General features: G+C 42.1%; 1 protein-coding gene and 1 long non-coding RNA gene across 3 annotated transcripts in view; one reads left to right on the top strand and one right to left on the bottom strand.

Moving 5' to 3' along the window:
* The window catches only part of LOC309348181, a 29,314-nt gene extending 17,931 nt beyond the window's left edge, over positions 1–11,383 (top strand). Inside the window, exon 3 of the long non-coding RNA XR_014159275.1 lies at positions 10,963–11,383. This is a non-coding gene — a long non-coding RNA (uncharacterized lncRNA). The remainder of the gene's footprint in view (positions 1–10,962) is intronic.
* Positions 1–19,860, bottom strand: part of CDH9 (cadherin 9) — a 148,984-nt gene that overhangs the window by 98,108 nt on the left and 31,016 nt on the right. The window lies entirely within an intron of this gene.

The following is a 19,860-nucleotide window of genomic DNA, read 5'->3' as shown; positions in this document are numbered from 1 at the left end:
CCAGCCTTGAAAAAACTGTTTTACTTAAAAGAAGACAATAGAATGAGTGAGCTCAAGAAGAGTAAAGAATACCTATATCATATCGCTTACAGCTCTTAGGAAAACCACAAACAGCCACCCGTATTCAGCCCCATAAAGCTCTTCAATCCCATTCAGTTTCTTCCTCCTGACTAGTTTTTCCATATTTTCTTTAGGTCTACCAAAGGGCTGTAAGGAACCCTGCAGACCCTTCAATGGATGCAATTTAAGAATGCCTGGATGAGGCTAAAGTCAGAGAGACTAAGGGCTCACCTATGCTTCTCTCTGTCCTGCAATCACAGGTCTGTGACTTCTAGGCTCAACTTCAATAGGTTCCTCGTTCGTCCAGTAGGTTCTAATAGGTTTTGTGCCACTGCTTTCCCTAGGAAAACCCTCTGTTTACCACTGAATAGGAACAAATGTCAATCTTGCAATACCTGATTGGTATTTTCTCCAACTCATAATAGATATCATGCCACCGATTACAAGTTGTTTGTCGGCAACAGTAGGGTAGGCTGCCACCTGCATGCCCTGCCAGTGGATTTCTCGGAGGTGCCACCTGAATGGTCACTGAAGGATGCAGGATGCTGGACGCTGAACTGGATGGAGTCTTGGTCTCATCCAATAGGGCTCTTAATTTGATCATGTGGAGAAATTCTGCAGTGGGAAGTGGGTTTCATTGACCGTTTAAGCCTTGTTTCCGAGCACAATTCAAAGTATTGGTGTTGACCTTTAAAGCCCTAAATGGCCTCGGCCCAGTACACCTGAAGGAGCATCTCCACCCCCACTGTTCAGCCCGGACGCTGAGGTCCAGCTCTGAGGACCTTCTTGGTGGTTCCCTCACTGTGAGAAGTGAGGTTGCAGGGAACCAGACAGACGGCCTTCTCGGTAGTGGCGCCCACCCTGTGGAACGCCCTCCCATCAGATGTCAAAGAGATAAACAACTACCAGACTTTTAGAAGACATCTAAAGGCAGCCCTGTTCAGGGAAGTTTTTAATGTGTGACATTTTAATGTATTTTTAATCTTTGTTGGAAGCCACCCAGAGTGGCTGGGGAAACTCAGCCAGATGGGCGGGGTACAAATAATAAATTGTTGTTATTGTTGTTGTTGTTGTTGTTGTTGTTGTTGTTTTGTTTTGTTTTAGAAGCCATTGTATCTGGACTTAATGCAATAGCATAATCCTAGTCTTCAGACTCCATCCTCACCCCACCACATGTAGGTCGCCTGCATTATACAAGCAACTTATCCTTAATGCAACTTAACTTGGGCCTAGTGAATCTTAAAAAGAAATAGACTTTTATAGTGGATGTCTTGTGTTTTTCTTCTTAATCTCTGGATCAAATTCCATCCTGCAGGATATAGTCAAGCTATCATGCTTGCTTTCTTATCTCTCTTTTCCATCCATAAGTTTTAGCATTACAACGGCAAAATTTTTTTTACCTCTTCGCTGTTTATCAATAGTGCATTCAGTTCATATCAAGCATGAACAGGCATTTTAATGCACACAACTGGAAAAAAGAAAAAAAAGAAAATGTTCTGAATGCATCCACTCAAGCAAGCCATTGTAAACTTTGGTTTCATAAACACTGTAGTTGGACAGGTTTCCAGACACAAGTTTCCCTCTTTTCCAGGGACAGTCCTGGATTTACAAAAGCTGTTCTGGTTTCTGATTTGATCCTGGAATGTCCTGCTTTTTCTTAGGATATTGCTGTTTTCATCGGAGGAATGTTGGAGGATATGGAGTTATGTGACCCCCTGAGCCAAGGAGATGAGTAAGCATACAACCTTTAGAAGACATCTGAAGGCAGCCCTGCATAGAGAAGGGGGTTTTTTATGTCAATGCTTTATTGTGTTTTTATATATGTTGGAAGCTGGGACAACCCAATCAGTTGGGTGGTGTGGGGGGGGGAGGAGGAGGAGGAGAAGAAGAAGAAGAAGAAGAAGAAGAAGAAGAAGAAGAAGAAGAAGAAGAAGAAGAAGAAGAATGGAATAGGACATCCCTATTTTAATCAGAGAAATGATGTTTGAGTGTAATGGTTACATGCACTGTTAATGTCACCTGAGAATGAGGATGAAGAATGCAGTGGGGAACTGAAGGAGGGCCAACTCGTGCTTAATCAATCTGGGAAGACAGGGGCTCTTTCAGTGGGTGTTTCTCATGTCCAGAAAATACGCAAGTCACCTGCTCTGGATGAGGTTGTGTACCCTTTAAAAAAATAATTGTGTAGTTCATGTTTCTCAGAAGAAACCCATGTTTTCTCTTTGGCTAGGAGTGCCTTTTACAAGCTTTGCCTGGTCCAAAAGCTTCAGTCATTCCTAAACAGGGACAGTCTGACCATAATAGACCTTGAGGCTGGATTACTGCAATGCACTCTCTATGGGGCTGTATTTTGGCCTAGCTCAGAAGCTCCAGCTGGTTCAGAACAGTGGCATAGCATGGGGGGCATGGGGCAGTTGCCCCGGGTGCAAAATTGTTAGGGGGCGCAAAATTTCAACACTCAGTGCTGCCTCAATACAGCTGCATGCTTCGGCCACTGGGCTCTATTGAAAACAGATTCTCCATGCAAACCAGAAAGTGACCTCTCCAGAGAACGGAATGACTCTTATTTTCTTATTTCTGTGGCTGCAATCTCCTGGGTGACATGGATGTCATTAGACAGTTGGATGCTCATGTGTACTCTGTCCATTTCCCTCCCTCCAACCCGCCCCCTCTGCACGGCCCCAGGCATTGGCAGTCCATGCTATTCCACTGGTACAGAATGTAGCAGCTACACTGCTGATGGGGGAACAAGGTCAACAGCATATTGCATTGGCTGCCCATGTACTACTGAGCCAGTTTCAATGTCCTTGTTTTAATTTACAAAAGCCTGAACAATTTAGGTTCATGGTACCTTTGGGGCCACCTGAAGCCTTAAATCCCAGTTTAGTCATTGAGATTATTTGAAGAAGTGTTACTGGTTTGAAAGGATTTTAAATTTTAACTCACAATCATGGAATGATGAAACTTCCAGGTCATGGAATTTTTAGGAAACTAAGATGGCAACTGCCAGGGGTCATAGCAGGAGTAAAGCTTTGCTTTAATTTTGGGAGATCAGCCATCACTCTAACGTGTCAGTCATTCTGGAGTGATGATTTAAATTGGGTAATTATGTTAACAATGAATAAGTTCAACATTTATTTTCTGAGTAGGGAAGAGTGGATTTCAGCCAGGTAAGATTGCTTAGGGTCAGGCATATGTATATATTTGTTGTGCTACATCTTTCAAAGGTATTTTAGTGCAAAAGGTTCTCTTCAGATTCTGGAGGTGCACCAAGATGTAGCAAGCCCCGCTGAGATCAGTGGTGGGGATTTGTTAGCAATTATGCCAGTTTAAATGTTACTATAGCAATCACCATGGTAATGTTATGCAGAGTCATACACAAGCATGATACAGAGTTCACTCTAACCTCTAGCAACTTTAAAACAGAGCATGCACAATCCCTTGTCGCCCTCACAGTCAGCTGACAATGAAAACGAACCACATTCTACTTCCTGTTGTTTAACTCTGCAGCATGCTTTAGAGCTCAGCATCTTGGCACTGCGGGAAGCCACTGAGCTGTTTCCCTATATTTTGCTGAACTGTTCTCTTGCTTTTCTAATGAGGCTGGCAAAAAAATAAAACTCAGCCCACACTTTATTAGAAGACAGCAAAATCCCCCACAAAAATACCATTTATTAATTTGGATGTTTCTATCATTTCATTTTGTGGGCTCACTGCACGTTGTAAAATGCTGTTATGCCATAAGCATTCCGCTGAAGGAAAGAGGACTGAGGGATGTTGACATTCAAGATCACCCAGTAGGTTGTGTTAGGTACATGTGCTTTGCAATGTTATATCTGACATTGAAACATCTGGGTTTTTTTAAAAGACTCTTTCTCCATCTATCTGGGCATGAATTATACCCAGACAATACCTCTTTAGTGAGAACTAGTAGCGGCAAACTTGGGGCTCTCAAATTTCAGTGGTGCCCTGTGTGATGCTGAAATTCAGTCATGTCTCTGCCCCCTCAGCCTCTTGCACTCCATTGTTTTGGTGTCCCCTGCAGGGCAATGCCCAGTGTGTAGTGGTTGCACAGGTGACAATGCCCTTAAACCACCTCTGCAACTAGGCTTCAATGCCAGAATGTTCTTTTTCAAGAGCTCGTTAATTTTCTATTTAATTCAGTAACTAAACAATTAAATCAAAATAAAAAAATTCCTTCCAGTAGCAACTTCAATCTCCCAGGACATTCTATACAAGATCTCAAAGTAGCTGTTCTATTACAAAGGAATTTCAGAAATAGACTGGAAAGAGAAGCTGCTGAATTGCAACTTATTACCAAACTTAAAACCATGGAGAGACCTGGTCTGAACAAAGACATTGGATTCTTATCTCATTATACATGACAAAGCCATTTTTCACCTTCTCACCCCTTGCTTTTTCCTGTAAGACCTATTGCAGTCGTTAAGAGTCGTCAACAGGCTCATCACAGCTATCTGCCAATCACCCATTCCCACCACCCTTCTGAGTAATACCTCTCCCCACCTTCTCACTATATAGAAGGGTCTGGTGACTTCTGTTTCAGTGTATCTGAAGAAGCGTGCATGCACATGAAAGCTCATACCTAGAACTAACTTAGTTGGTCTTTAAGGTGCTACTGGAAGGATTTTTTTTATTTTGTTTTGACTATGGCAGACCAACACAGCTACCTATCTGTAACTAAACAATTAAATGACACACATCCAGATTGGAACTGACCTGCCTTTACTCCAATATGACTCTTCAGGAGATGGACTTGGAGGAGTGGTTTTCCATCCTAATCCCTAATCCCTTCAGAGCCAAGGCTACTGATAGTGAATGAGTATGCTGATAACCAGTGCAATTTTTCTAGACAAAGAGGTGCCAGAATTGCCATTAACACCTTCCTTGTTCTCTTATAGAGTGACGCAGGTGGTGGTGTGGTCTAAACCACTGAGCCTAGGGCTTGCCGATCGGAAGGTCGGAGGTTCGAATCCCCACGATGGGGTGAGCTCCCGTTGCTTGGTCCCAGCTCCTGCCAACCTAGCAGTTCGAAAGCATATCAAAGTGCAAGTAAAAAAATAGATACCGCTCCGGCGGGAAGGTAAACGGCGTTTCCGTGCGCTGCTCTGGTTTCGCCAGAAGTGGCTTAGTCATTGCTAGCCACATGACCCGGAAAAACTGTCTGCGGACAAACATCAGCTCCCTCGGCCAGTAAAGTGAGATGAGTGCCGCAACCCCAGAGTCATGTGCGACTGGACTTAACTGTCAGGGGTCCTTTATCTTTACCTTTTTGTTCTCTTATAATGACAATGTGGCCCACCTGAGAGGTGCCAGAACTGAGTTCTGGTGAGTTCTGGCTGAAAAAAAAGCCCTGCTGATAACCCACTTGCTGCCTTCTAAGGTAGAGAAAGGGAATTTGTCACTGTGGGTTAGTCACTTAGACAGTGTAATGATTCGCTGGGCAAAGGATGTAGGACATAATATACTATTTGAAGATTGGGAAAAACTCTGGAAGGAAGGACTAAATTTCACGGCGTGTGTAACGGTAAAAGAAAACATAATGAAGATGTTTTATAGATGGTATTTAACACCTATGAAACTGTCGAAAATGTATAAGGTGGATAATAAGTGCTGGAAATGTAGGGTTAGTGAGGGTTCCTTCTATCACATGTGGTGGGAGTGTGGAAAAGTTAAACAGTTTTGGGAAAAAATCTATATAGAACTGAAGAAGATTTTAAAATACACGTTTCCAAAGAAAGCAGAATTTTTCCTACTAGGTATATTGGGTTATGTGATAAGAAAAGAGGATCGTAAATTAGTATATTATGCGGTTACAGCAGCAAGAGTAATGCTGGCCCAGATGTGGAAAAAGCAGGAGACACCAACGGTGGAGGAATGGAGATTTAAGCTGTTGGATTATATGGAATTGGACAGACTTACAGGCAAAGTAAGATACATAAGAGACCAAAAGTTCACTGAGGATTGGGGAAAATATGTAGATTACTTGGAATTCATTAGTCAAGGGAAAATAACGCTAAAGGGATTTAGAGACGCACTGTGAAAGACTGTGAGTTATTGTTTAAAGAGAATAGGAGACCAAATAATATGTAAGGTTAATATACATTAAGAAATGTATATAAAAAGGTACAATGACAATATATACTAAGAAATGTGTAATTTAAAGTGTTACTTCGAATGATTTTCGGGAAAGCTAAAGGAAGTTTTGAAAACGAAGATTAAGAAATGTAACCAAAGTGAAAATTAAGTTTCTATATATTTCTCTTACTTTTATTTCTTTCTTTATTTCTATTTGTCTGTGCAACACTTTTATTTCTGTATGTTTATATGTGTGGGCGTGTACATATTCTTTACTTCTATGAAATAAAAATTTAAACGAGGAAAAAAAAAATAGACAGGAATGACCAGCTGCACAAACATAAGATGGGGGACACCTGACTTACCAGTAATACAAGTGAGAAAGATCTAGGTATCTTAGCAGAGCACAAGTTTAACATGAATCAACAGTGTGATGCAGCAGCAGCAAAAAAAAAAAAAGGGGGGGGGTGGCTAATGCATCAACAGAAGTCTGGTGTCCCAATCAAGGGAAGTAATAGCACTTCTCTATTCTGCCTTGGTTAGAGTACTATGTCCAGATCTGGGCACCAGAATTTAAGAAGAAGCTGACCAAGCTGAGCACACTAAGGTGAGGGTGACCAAAATGACCAAGGGTCTGGAAACCAAGTCTTATCCTCATAAGCCTCTTTTGCAGGCTAAACATACCCAACTCCCTCAACCCTTCCTCAGCATTTGAGGAAGTTAGGTTCCCAAAAATCTTAAGAGCTGTCACATGTAAGATGGAGCAAACTTGTTTTCTCCTGTTCCACAGGCAAGGACCTGAAACAATGGGTTCAAGTTACAAGAAGGGAGATTCTAACTAAACATCAGGGGGGAAACTTTGACAGTGGACAAACTCCCTCAGAAGGTGGTAGTTTTTGGTAGTTTTAAGCAGACGTTGGATGGTTGTCTGTCATGGATGCTTTAGCTGAGATTCCTGCATTGTAGTGGGTTGGACTAGTTGGCCCTCTGAGCCCGTTCCAACTCTACTATTCCATGCTTCTATGATTCTGGGTGTAGCCTGCTGGCAAATCAGGAGGGGTTGGGAAGGGGGAGGTAGTCAATATAGCTAGGAACCTAATTTATTCAGTGCTGACAAAAACCTTAGGTTCAAGAACTCAATTTCCATCAAGCCATGCTAAAAGAATAATAAAAAAGAATAAAAAGGAAAGAATAAAAACTACTCTATAGGACTGAGGAAAGGGGATAAGCTTATAGAGGACAGTGGTGCCCTAAAGACTCTCAAACAAAACAAAACAAAACATTTTCTTGAGGCCCCTTAAAGATTAATTTAAGGGTTCCACTTGAAACCGTTGATTTTGCTGCAACAGCTATTTAAGATATATAGAAAAAAACTAAGCTCTTAAGCAGATTGAATAGAGATGCCTTGCAGATGTGAGCCAATCCTTTTACTGGCAGCAGTGAATGGGCTATATTATAATGTACGGTAACTGAGTAGGTTTTTTTGTTTTGTTTGTCTAAAGTTACTTGTTTTGCATTTCTAGACCACCTGTCTCAAAATCTTGAGCAGAAAGCAGAAAGCAGAAGCACATAATGCAGTAATGGTATTTGGGGGGCAGGGACTGATGGGATATTTGGCAGTGGTTGGCTCAGTTGCCCAAACTGGATAGTTGCTCTTCCATTGCCTGAACTGTGCATACATTAGAAGTTCTGCCTATCCTTGGTTGAGGTTTTCAGTTCCTCAAAACTCCCAAAAGAGGCTGAGGGAGGGGAAAAAAACCAAATTGGCTCATAAACAACAAGAGTATCACCTCTTCTTCCTGCATGTTTTTATTTCCCTTGTAGAAATGCTGCTTTTATCCAATGTGACAAGCCCTCTGACTCATAAACAGCTTGTCTAAAGTACGATATTGATACTCAGCATTATTTAAGGCATTTTGGTGTTTCACAAACGCTGTAACCTTCTGTCTGCCAAATGCTAAACAGAACCACACAGAGGGGTGTGCAACATTATTTTCCACAACTGTCTGATATTATGAGCATCTCTCCATGAAATGGATGGGGGTCACCTCTAGCAACATTGTGACATATAATTTATCAGGCCTCATGGTGGTGATACTAAATTTCTTTATTCCTCAATTCTTTATGAATGCTCAAATGCTGTCTTGACCAGTTACAGTTGCAGACAGCAAGTAAATCTGAGGACAACCAGCTAAAAACATCAGCATAAAATTGGCAAATCAGATCAGTGGTTCAAGAATCCTGGGAAAAAGCATAGATCCCTGAAGACTGTCAGACTGATCACTTTTATACTGAGAACTATAACAACAAAATAACCTATGTGCATTCTAAAAGTATTATGATGCCAAAATAATAACAGATGGAAGCAGATCAATTTAAAATGGAGAAAAATACAATAACACTGGGGTGGCACATCATTTAAATTAAAAAGAGAGGTGCTTAACTCTCCCTTTGAACAATTTGACTGGGCCACACTCAATATAATATAAGTACATGTTGGCTTTAATGTGAGTTGAAAAGAGCTTGTGCATAAAAAACTGGTTGTTGACTACATTTGAGACAACATTTCAGTGTGCGCAAGTTTAGAGCAAAGACATGATTTTGCACATTGCCTTGTCAGTGTGAATAATCTCCAAGCAATGCTGTAGGCATAGCTGTCAAGTGTCCCTTATTTGAAGGGACAGTCCCTTATTCCAGCGCCATGTCCCGCTGCTGTCCCTTATTGATGGATGTCCCTTAAATGTCCCTTAAATGATGTCCCTTAAATTTCAAAGGAAGTAGCTCCTCTCCCTCCCTCCCTGCCGGCCAGGGAGGAGGGAGGCTCCAACTGTGTTGCTTGGCTGTGTTGCTCACCCAATAAGGAGTCTAAGAACGACTGGGGGGGGTGGAGCTTGCATGCCTTGTGTGTGGCTAGTTAATGCAAGCTGAGGAGGTTTTTGAATGCTGGATGCCATTTTGTTGCACGTGCTGCTGCAAACTTTGCAGTGCAAAGCCAGGCTGGGGAGCCTTAAGTTGAGGCTGCATAGGCCTTGTGGTGCATGTGATTCAGATTCTATTCAGTTGAACCTCTGGTTACAAAGTTGGTTGGACAGTGTTCTCGAAGCTGCCCAGCATGAGTTTGACCAGACTGCAGGAGGACAGGAAGACTGGAGTGCCTGGAACAGGTGAGGCTGCAGGTCCCTTATTTTCAAGGCTGCTGGTCCCTTATTTTCAAGGCTGCTGGTCCCTTATTTTCAAATCTGTAAGTTGACAGCTATGGCTGTAGGATATATGCACTGACCAGCACATGTGCAAAATGTCCTGACAGACAATATGCATAGTGACCGTGCAATGCAAGAATAACCTTATTCATCTGTCAGATTGTGTATCTTTCCTAAACATTACATGGGGACTATGCATCCTGACTGGCAAAATGCAAAACCCTCCGTTGATGCTGTTAATTTGTGCACATTCCCTGCAATTCCCAGTGAATGTACAGGATGGCTGGTATTTTTGCACATTCTCTATTCATCACCACCATCATCATTTTTCTTGTACTAGCCATTGGCCGTGGTACCTTTAGTACACAATCTGAAAATTACTAATATATAGAGAAGACAATAGAAGTAAACAGTACAATACATTAAAGAATAAACAATAAGATGATTATATTAAACATGTAATAGGTAAAGGTAAAGGTACCCCTGCCCATACAGGCCAGTTGTGTCCGACTCTAGGGTTGTGCGCCCATCTCACTTAAGAGGCCGGGGGCCAGCGCTGTCCGGAGACACTTCCGGGTCATGTGGCCAGCGTGACGAAGCTGCTCTGGCAAGCCGGCACCAGCGCAGCACACAGAAACGCCATTTACCTTCCCGCTGTAAAGCGGTACCTATTTATCTACTTGCACTTAAGGGTGCTTTCGAACTGCTAGGTGGGCAGGAGCTGGGACCGAAAGACGGGAGCTCACCCCGCCGCGGGGATTCGAACCGCCGACCATGCGATCGGCAAGCCCTAGGCGCTGAGGTTTTACCCACAGCGCCACCCGCGTGTAATACCATGGAGTAAACCCCAATTTAAAGTAAAATTAAACTGAGCACACTCTTAAAACCTCCTACTTTGCACTAGTTCACTTCTGCTTGGAGTTACTTTGTCCCTAAAGCATGCAGTACTAGTGTCCACCTCTGGAGGCGCACTCCATTGTCTATTAAGACAGAAGGATGTGAACAACCAGTCTATGAATAAACATATTTTAGGACAAACAGATAATTTCTTGGTCAGAATAGGTTGGTAACTAGAAAACAAAAATATTTCTCAAACATTTTTCCCTTGGGACATCATACAAAGAACATTGCAATACAAAGTGGGTTGCATTCTCCAACTGTTTTAAATTACAGATGCAAATCCTTTGGGAAACCAGTATCTGTCTGTATCTGCTGTTCAACATGGCAGTAGGAATAGTTCTAAGAAATTCCTCCAGAGGGAAAACACTGTGTCTTCTCCTAGATAATAGATCTTTGTTGCTTCTTTTGTCTTCTTTGAGCTGGGGTGTGTGGGGAAATAATACCATTGGGGAAATTTAGATTGTTGTAACAACCTCATGTCTTCTGATGCATATAATCTGTCCCGAAGTCTAAGTGGGCTTGGAATGTGTATGTGTGTATGTCCTTCATCACACTAGTGAGATCAAGATGGAGAAACTGAGATGGAACTTTTCATGTCTTGATCCTTAGCTTTGCTAGGGGCTGGTAACAATTTTAACATCCCTTTTCCTTAGCCCATCCATTCTGTTCTTAAAAGCGAGTATTTTCCATTACATTTCTCCCACAGCCATGAAATAAGTGCACCTGAGAAGAACACTGATGTGAGAGCAGTTTGATGGTCTGTTCCTGAAAGCAAGGATCCAGCATAAATGGGGAATAATGTCTGTCTGAAGAGAAAGTGAAAGACAAACTGAATCTGGGTCCCTTCCCCCATATAGAAGCCCTCCATATACAAGTTGTCGTTCCACATTCACCTAACTACCAACATTTTGCTAGTAATGAAGAATATGTGGAATATCCAGCTTCATATAACCAGCATTGCTTGGAGGAGTTAATACCATAGAGTAAGCTGTTCTGTCTGGTTTAGCTAGGTCACTCCCCCTCACCTTGGTAGGAAGAGTCATCAAGCCTTTGTTCTTCCAATTCAGCATGTGAGCCCTACCAGTAAGAAGGTCTAAGCTGGATTCTCCCAGCTTAGACCACGTGGCATAAGCAAGCCATCTTTGGGTTTCTATACAAATAATTTAAAAGCATTTACCATTTTGAATCCTAAGCTACATTGTCTGTCTTTTCTTGCTGCTGTATGGAAAAGTACATGAACCTGAGCTTTGAAGAGTTTGCAAGCAAACCATATTTTTATCTTACCAAATGTGTGGTCTCTTTCTCTGCTAAGAGAAGTGGGGAGCTTTGCAAGCAACTTCGAATGGGATATTGTAAAAGCCTAACAGCCTATATTTCCATGCTTTACTTTGCTGCACTATTTGTGATTTTAAATCTCTGCTGGGCTTTCTCACAAAAGAGTACTTGCTCCAAACCAGGATCTAGGCATCCAGAGAACTCTTATTTTATTTTACCTAGTATTCCGCCCCCTCCCCCCCTAAATTAACCAGGTGATATGTTCTGAATGATTGGTCCTTGCATGGCACCCTGATAATTCTGTAATGGGGAAATGGCAGTGCTTAAAATTAAGAAATCAGTGCAAATTGTAGAATCTTACATAAGTGCTATGAACTTATCTATCCAATAGATAGGACCAAATGGATCCTTCTCCATTCTCCTTTATTCCCATAAAGGCAAAATGAAGGATGCTGGAAGGAAAAGCAAATGGGAAATTATTCAAAATATGCAAAGCCATTACTACCACAGGAGTGTTGAAATTGTGAGTAAACTTTACACAGAGCAAAATATGAAAGACATTGGGCTGTAACCAGGGTTGCCCTTCTGTTCATAGAAGGGTCTATGATCTAGCAGTGGCTTCCATGAATAGAACAGTTCAAGCAGCAGTGTGGGGAACTGTGGGAGAAATGAGCAGTTTGCGGAACTCCTTCTTCCAATGCTACTTCTAGTTACATGGGGACTGCTACAATGAGTCCCAAACACTAAGAGTCGAAAGTCACATATGAGGAGTCCCAAATGAGCTTCCCGTGGCAGCCTTGCTTAAAGCAAAATCAGAAAGGAGTCCCAATTTATCTAGGGTAATAATAATAATAATAATAATAATAATAATAATAATTTATTATTTATACCCCGCCCATCCAGCTGGGTTTCTCCAGCCACTCTGGGCAGCTCCCAACAGATTAAAAACAGAATAAAACATCAAACATTAAAAACTTCCCTAAACAGCACACCTGCATTATTTCAGTGTTGCTAAGACCTCTTTGGTACTTTGAACGCTGGAACTATCAATCACAGTGGTCAACTTAACTGATCTTATTTGGCCCTGTTGGTGTGTTCTAATATCCCTTTCAAGAATTAATCCTGCACAGAAGCTACGGAAGCGTGCTGAGTTTACAAGAGCGGGTTTTAAATCAACTTTTCAGAGCACATCCAAACCTTTGTTCTGCAAGTCATCTGCCTCTAAGGATGTGCTCTCATTTATCTCAAGACAATCATGTCAAGTGCTTCTCTTCTCTCTATTGTGGGTGGAATTTTTTTTTCTTTTTGGTTTACGAGCAAAGGTTATATATTTTCTGTGTGTGCATTGCTCGTTGTTCATCAGTGAATTATAGCCTTGGCTCCAGTATTCCAGCGTTCTGTATTATTACAGAGTACTACCGTATATAAAAGCTCAAAGTGAATCTCAGTTGGATATCATTTGGAGTTTGTTTCTTTGACATCCATTAGTCTAGACTCTAGAGTAAAAAAAAAAAAAAAAGAGTCATGAAATCTGAAGAACCTACAGATTTATTGTGGCATGGGCTTTTGATCTTCAGAGGAATCACTGTAGATTCAGATTTTGAATTTCATTTAGAGCTAGTCCCTCTATTGCCTTTGTTGTTTATTGGTAAGCATATCATTATCATGAAATATAAAGAGCTATGAAAACAAAGGCTCTTAAAAGGCATCAGTGCATTGGCATTTAAGCTTGAATGTATACATAGACCTTTGGGCACTGCTGCAGACCTACTTTCCACTCACCCACTGAAATGCGAAATGATTTATCTGTATATCGGATGGGCAGATCAATCACTTTGGAGTTAGAAGGTCCTGCAGTGTGTTGTAGTGGTTAAGAGTGGTGGACTTGGAATCTGGTGAGCCGGGTTCGCTTCGCTGTTCCTCCACATGCAGCTGCTGGGTGACCCTGGGCTAGTCACACTTCTCTGAAGTCTCTCAGCTTCACACACCTCACAGAGTGTTTGTTGTGGTGGAGGAAGGGAAAGGAGATTGTTAGCCATTTTGAGACTCCTTAAGGGGAGTGAAAGGCGGGATATCAAATCCAAACTCCAACTCCAACTCCTCCTCCTCCTCCTCCTCCTCCTCCTCCTCCTCCTCTTCTTCTTCTTCTTCTTCTTCTTCTTCTTCCCAGGTTCAATCCCCAAACCCCTGGATCAGGCCAGGACCTGAGCACAAGAGCATTCTCCCTTCCTATGGCTTCCAGCAGCTGCTACTCAGAAGCATTGTGGCCTCCAGACTGTGGAGGCAGAGGATAGTCATTATGGCTAGTAGTCATATCCTTGTCCTCCTTGAATTTGTCTAATCCCCTTTTAAAGCCATCCTCGCTTAAAAGTAGCAGGTGATGGGAAGGAACCCATCTCTGGGTACGTTCTGGAGAGTCAGAGTAGACAACAAGATTCAAATAGATTGGGTAGCAGGCAAGTCTAAGAGATGCTAGAAATGTGTTCTGCCCCCTTTGTGAATTTGTGTGCACTGATCTGATCAGCACCTCCTGGACTAATGCACAGATTGCAACGCATGTTACCCTTCACATTTCACACTTATCTGTTTTTTGCACTACGGTTCTTCGCTGAAAAGAGCGTACTAAAAGCTTCACTCAATTAAATATGTATTGAAAGGAGTACATAAATACGAATTTTCACATGGATTTTTTAAAATGCAAGTTAATGCGGGAATGAATGGAACAGACTTCCAAACAAACGAATGCCTGTGAAACCAGCACAAGCTTGAAATAGACAGATCTACCCATCCTTGTGTACCGAATGCAAATATTTATTAATAGCATTTCAAAAGGAATGCACGGAAATCCTTTGATCCTCTTTCCTCCATTCCTTTTCCAAAAGTAGTTTGGCCATTTTTGCTCCCCCCCCCCCCCCGCCTTACAGATGCAGAATGAGTCAGTCGGGAGCACCAGAATATGCCTCTTTTGATAGGTGTGAAAAGCAGCCCACACTCAAGTGGCTTTTAATTTGTGCCGGGCATATGCAATTTCTTTTGGCCTCATTTTAAAAAAAGCTAGTGCTGATCCGCTTAAAAACAAGGTGTCAGCCAATACAATCTCCCTTTTACTTTCTCCCTGCATCCTGCGTTCTTTATGTGGAATGAACTCCTCTCGCAAGACCCTGCCTGCCTGGGAAAATCTTGTCACAACAGTAAATGGCAAAAGAATGTCTATTTTTATACAGGCTACAGATTTTCTGTGTACAGAATGATTATACTTTACAAGAATCTGTTACAGAAAAACATGTTTTATTCACTCTGTTTGCCACTTTAGACAAACAGAAGCTCATTTTGCAATGCTAAGGATATGTCACTTTTGTGCGGGGTTTTTTTTCTTTTTTTCTTTTCTTTTTTTATTGCTAGATTCAAAATATGTGCCATCCAAAAGAGGGAGCCACAGGACTTTGCTAGACCTTGCATTTTAGGTTACTTTCCATAACTTATTTTCTTTTTTAATCCCATGCCCTTTGTAACTGTAAGAACATGCAGTTGAGTTTTCTATTGCTCTGCTGCAAGAAGGAGCAAAATGACGTATGTCTAGAACCAATGTTTGGGGCACTTTGTTATTTATTATTGTGCTGAGCTGGTAGGAAGATATTTAACCTTCTGTTAAAGGTAAGTAACCTTAACCTAGTTTGTACACTGGAGGAAAAAAAATATTAAGGTTGGAATTAGGAATGAAGGTGAATAAAATGGGGTGGGTTTTTTAAAAACCCTTAATTGGCCTTTGCTCCAGTATTAAGCTATATATTGTTGAGAGGTCTCAAATGAGGATTTTCAGCTCAAAAAGGTGGGGTCTGGCATTGCTAAAGTCCAGTGGCGTAGCGTGGGGGGTGCAGGGTGGGCCGGCCGCACTGGAAGCAACATCTGGGGGTTAGGGTTAGGGTGCGCAAATCCACGGGTTAGGGGGCACAAATCCATGGGTTAGGGAGCGCAAATTACTTGCCTTGCCCCGGGTGCTGACAACCCACGCTACGCCACTGCTAAAGTCTCTCCAATCTAGAGTGATTTTTTAATCTTTTTTTGGTGGGGGAGATAAATTCCTTAAAAGTTTATGGATGGAAGCAGTGACAGTCTCTCTCTCTCTCTCTCTCTCTCTCTCTCTCTCTCTCTCTCTCTCTCTCTCTCTGCATCCAGGGCATTCTGGTTTGTTTGTTTGTTTGTTTGTTTGTTTGTTTGTTTGCTTGCTTGCTTGCTTGCTTGCTTGCTTGCTTGCTTGCTTTTGCGTGTTTTTTAAGACAATTGTTGAGGAGAATTCTACAGCTGCCTGTGGCAGCAGAGCAAAAACTAAGCTAAACAGAAATATTTCTTTGAAAGAGAAAAACAAAAAATGGCCACTGTTGTTGGGCAACCAGAGTTATGCACTGATTAATGCATTTTACACTAATATATTGTGGTGTCTCTCCCCCTGCCCCCACATTTTATGCATTTGCTGTTATTTTTATTGATTAAAGGTAAAGGTGAGGGACCCCTGACCATTAGGTCCAGTGGTGACCGACTCTGGGGTTGCGGCGCTCATCTCGCTTTATTGGCCGAGGGAGCCAGCACAGAGTTTCCGAGTCATGTGGCCAGCAGGACTAAGCCGCTTCTGGCGAACCAGAGCAGATTAGCAATTCTTTATTGTAATTGTAAACTTTTTATCATTTGCTGTTGTTTAATTTTACTGTTCACGGTTGGATTTTAATCGATTACTGGGTATTGCTTTATTTTATATAAGTTGTTTATTTTAGTTATTGTGAATTTTTTTTACATTGGATCAGATTGTTACTATTAATGTTTGATGTTTTATTATGTTTTTGTATGTATTCAAAGGTGCTCAGAGTGCCTGGGGGAACCCAGCCAGATTGGGAGGAATAAATAAACATGTTGTTGTTGTTGTTGTTGTTGTTGTTGTTGTTGTTGTTGTTGTTATACTTTTTTGAGCCAATAACTATATTATAAAATTCAGAATCTGATGGATAATTAAATTCCAATCTGTGTAGTAGCTTGTGGGGTATGAAGTAGGCCACATCATTCAAGAGCCAGATGAACCAATATTTCTGCTCCATCCTTAGTGCACAGACCTGCATTTGTGTCACTTGCCCTTGTAAGCTGAGAATTAACGGCATGAGAAATAGGAACACACTGGGCATATATGTGGCTGCTCCTGCGGCATCACACATAAATAAATGGATGTGGAACAGAAAGTGACAGTATAAAATTGGGCAGCAAGGGACAGAATGAAGGCATGCCTCAGTGCCTTGCGATGAGGCACAGATTCAAATCCCGTGGGGTGCCTCATGGAGGAGCACCATACAGGGCTCACAGTTCAGGAGTGAGGGATATCTCTGCATGCAAAGTCCCAGACTGAATCCATCACATTTTTAGTTAGCAGAGATGGACAGACCTTTTTCTGAGGTCTTGGAGAACCTCTGTCAGTAAGGTGGTCAGCATAAAATAGCTTGATATGTCTACCTGGCCCAAGTTGATTCTAGCCACATAAACAGAATGCATACTGCAGTATCAAACCCTCCAAGTGTCTCTATTTCCCAGGGACAATCTGGATCTACAGAACCCATCCCGGTTTCTGCTTTTCCTTAGGATGTCCCTATGTGCTCATAAGGGATGTGGGTGGCACTGTGAGTTAAACCACAGAGCCTAGGGGTTGCCGGTCAGAAGGTCAGCGGTTCGAATCCCTGCGACAGTGTGAGCTCCTGTTGCTCGGTCCCTGCTCCTGCCAACCTAGCAGTTTGAAAGCACGTCAAAGTGCAAGTAGATAAATAGGTACCACTCCAACGGGAAGGTAAACGGCGTTTCTGTGCGCTGCTCTGGTTCGCCAGAAGCGGCTTAGTCATGCTGGCCACATGACCCAGAAGCTGTACGCCGGCTCCCTTGGCCAATAAAGCGAGATGAGCGCCGCAACCCCAGAGTCATCTGCGACTGGACCTAATGGTCAGGGGTCCCTTTACCTTTATGTGCTCTATAAGAGATCCTTGTCGCCCCGCCCCCCGGTAACTCAGCAAAGCCCACATGATGGTGAAATGTTTGCAAGGAGTCTAACTGCATAAAAACCCATTCAGGCCCAAGCCAAACAATCTACATCCAACATTAAACCTGAGAAGCAACTGCTATGTTAGCAGACCCTGAAAGTGCCCCTATTTTCCAGGGACAGTCCCAGATTTACAGAAACCATCCCAATTTCTGATTTGATCCCGGAATTTCCTGCTTTTCCTTGGGGGCATCCCTATTTTCATTGGAAAAATGTTGGAGGGTATGGAATTATCTCCCGTAAGCCAAGGAGATAAGTAACTAAAAAACTTTAAGAAGAGAACTGAAGGCAGACCTGTATAGGGATTTTTATTTTTTAAAAAATGTTTAATGTTTTATTGTGTTTTTTATATATGTTGGAAGCTACCTAAATTGGCTGGGGCAACCCAGTCAGATGGGGTATTATTATTATTATTATTATTATTATTATTATTATTATTATCATCATCATCATCACCACCACCCATGGAATAGCATGTCCCTATTTTCATCAGAGAAATGTTGGAGGGTATGCAATATAAAGTTCTTACTTTTTATTCTTCAATTTGGAGACCAACGGCAAGTGAACATTTCTCTGTCTTCCTCAAAATTTGACGTGGCTGTTTAGTATGCCTTGGGAGCCTGCTTTTTCTGATCAGGACTTATGAGGATTTTCCTTTCATATATTTCTCTGTTGCTCCCACCACATTCTCGCTTGGGTATTAATATTCAGAAGGAGAAACGGCATTGCTGTTTTGCTTTGTAGTCATTTGCTTCTGAAGTGTCAACGTTCGTCTAAAGAGCCAATATTCTGAAGACACTTGATTAGGCATTCCATGTTGCAAATGTTCACATTTGCAACAAATCATTGTTTACCGATGGAATCTTGTAGAACATAAACCGCAGGGCTTTGTAGTGCTTGCTGAAAAGCCAGTGGTTCTTTAAGCTGCTCTGATCAATACATCTGACTGAATGTTTTTCATAAATAATTCTATAATCCATATGTTCATATTAGCTTAACGATAAATTTTCTCTGATCTCCCTTTGAATAATACAGAGCCCATTTAAGAGAGGCTGAATCCCTTCCCTTTCTGATTCTCCCTGTATTTATAGGCTTGGGCAATGTACACATTCACGCCTTTGCTTTAAGAGGCCCTGATTTTGACCTTGTATTTGTCTTATGGCTGCAGTCCCTACAAGGAATCAAAGCTGGATCTACATATACAGCAGAACGAAGCGGCATTGTGCCAAGCTGGCATAAGTGCAAGGCTCCAGGCTCCATTTATTTCAGCAATGCACAAACCTGTGGTTTCTATGAGGTGTACAATAAAGTTACAAAAAGATCTTGTATGGCAACCGCATGTTTCATTTATGTGCCACAAAGACCAAATCAGAAGGCCACCTCAAACTCATGTAAACTTGTGGAGAGACCTACTGGTTTAAGGACTCAAGTTATTCTTGTGTCTGAATTTCACATGTTGATCATACCCTCCACAAGGGTATCTCTGATAAAAATAAAGGTAAAGGGACCCCTGACCATTAGGTCCAGTCGTGGCCAACTCTGGGGTTGCGGCACTCATCTCGCTTTATTGGCCGAGGAAGCCGGCGTACAGCTTCCGGGTCATGTGGCCAGGATGACTAAGCCGCTTCTGGCGAACCAGAGCAGCGTACGGAAACACCATTTACCTTCCCACCAGAGCGGTACCTATTTATCTATTTGAACTTTGACGTGCTTTCGAACTGGTAGGTTGGCAGGAGCAGGGACTGAGCAACGGGAGCTCACCCCGTCACAGGGATTCGAATTGCCGACCTTCTGATCGGCAAGTCCTAGGCTCTGTGGTTTAACCCACAGCGCCACCCACGTCCCTCTGATGAAAATAGGGACATCCTATTCCATAATAATAATAAGGACTTTACTATTTATACCCCACCCATATGACTGGGTTGCCACTCTGGGTGGCTTCCAGCATCTAGAAAAACATAGTAAAACATTAAACATTTTTTAAAAAATCCTTCCCAATATGGGAGTTGGATAACTCCATACCCTCCAGCATGTCTCTGATGAAGATAGGGACATTCTACCATATCCTCCAACATTTATCTAATGCAAATAGGAATGTCCTAAGAAAAAGCAGGGCATTCTGGGATCAAATGAAAAACCAGGATGCCTTCTGTAAATCAGGGACGTCCCTGGAAAATAGGGACACTTGGAGGGTCTGGTCTATGCAGATACCAGCTTGTCTGCACTAATTCTCTTAACAGAATGAACCATCAGTTGCTTTTC

This window comes from Podarcis erhardii, assembly GCF_964252035.2.
Source record: "Podarcis erhardii genome assembly, chromosome: 8".
NCBI lineage: Eukaryota > Metazoa > Chordata > Lepidosauria > Squamata > Lacertidae > Podarcis > Podarcis erhardii.
The sequence above is the reverse complement of the archived record's forward strand: the minus strand, read 5'-3'. Positions and strand labels throughout refer to the sequence as shown.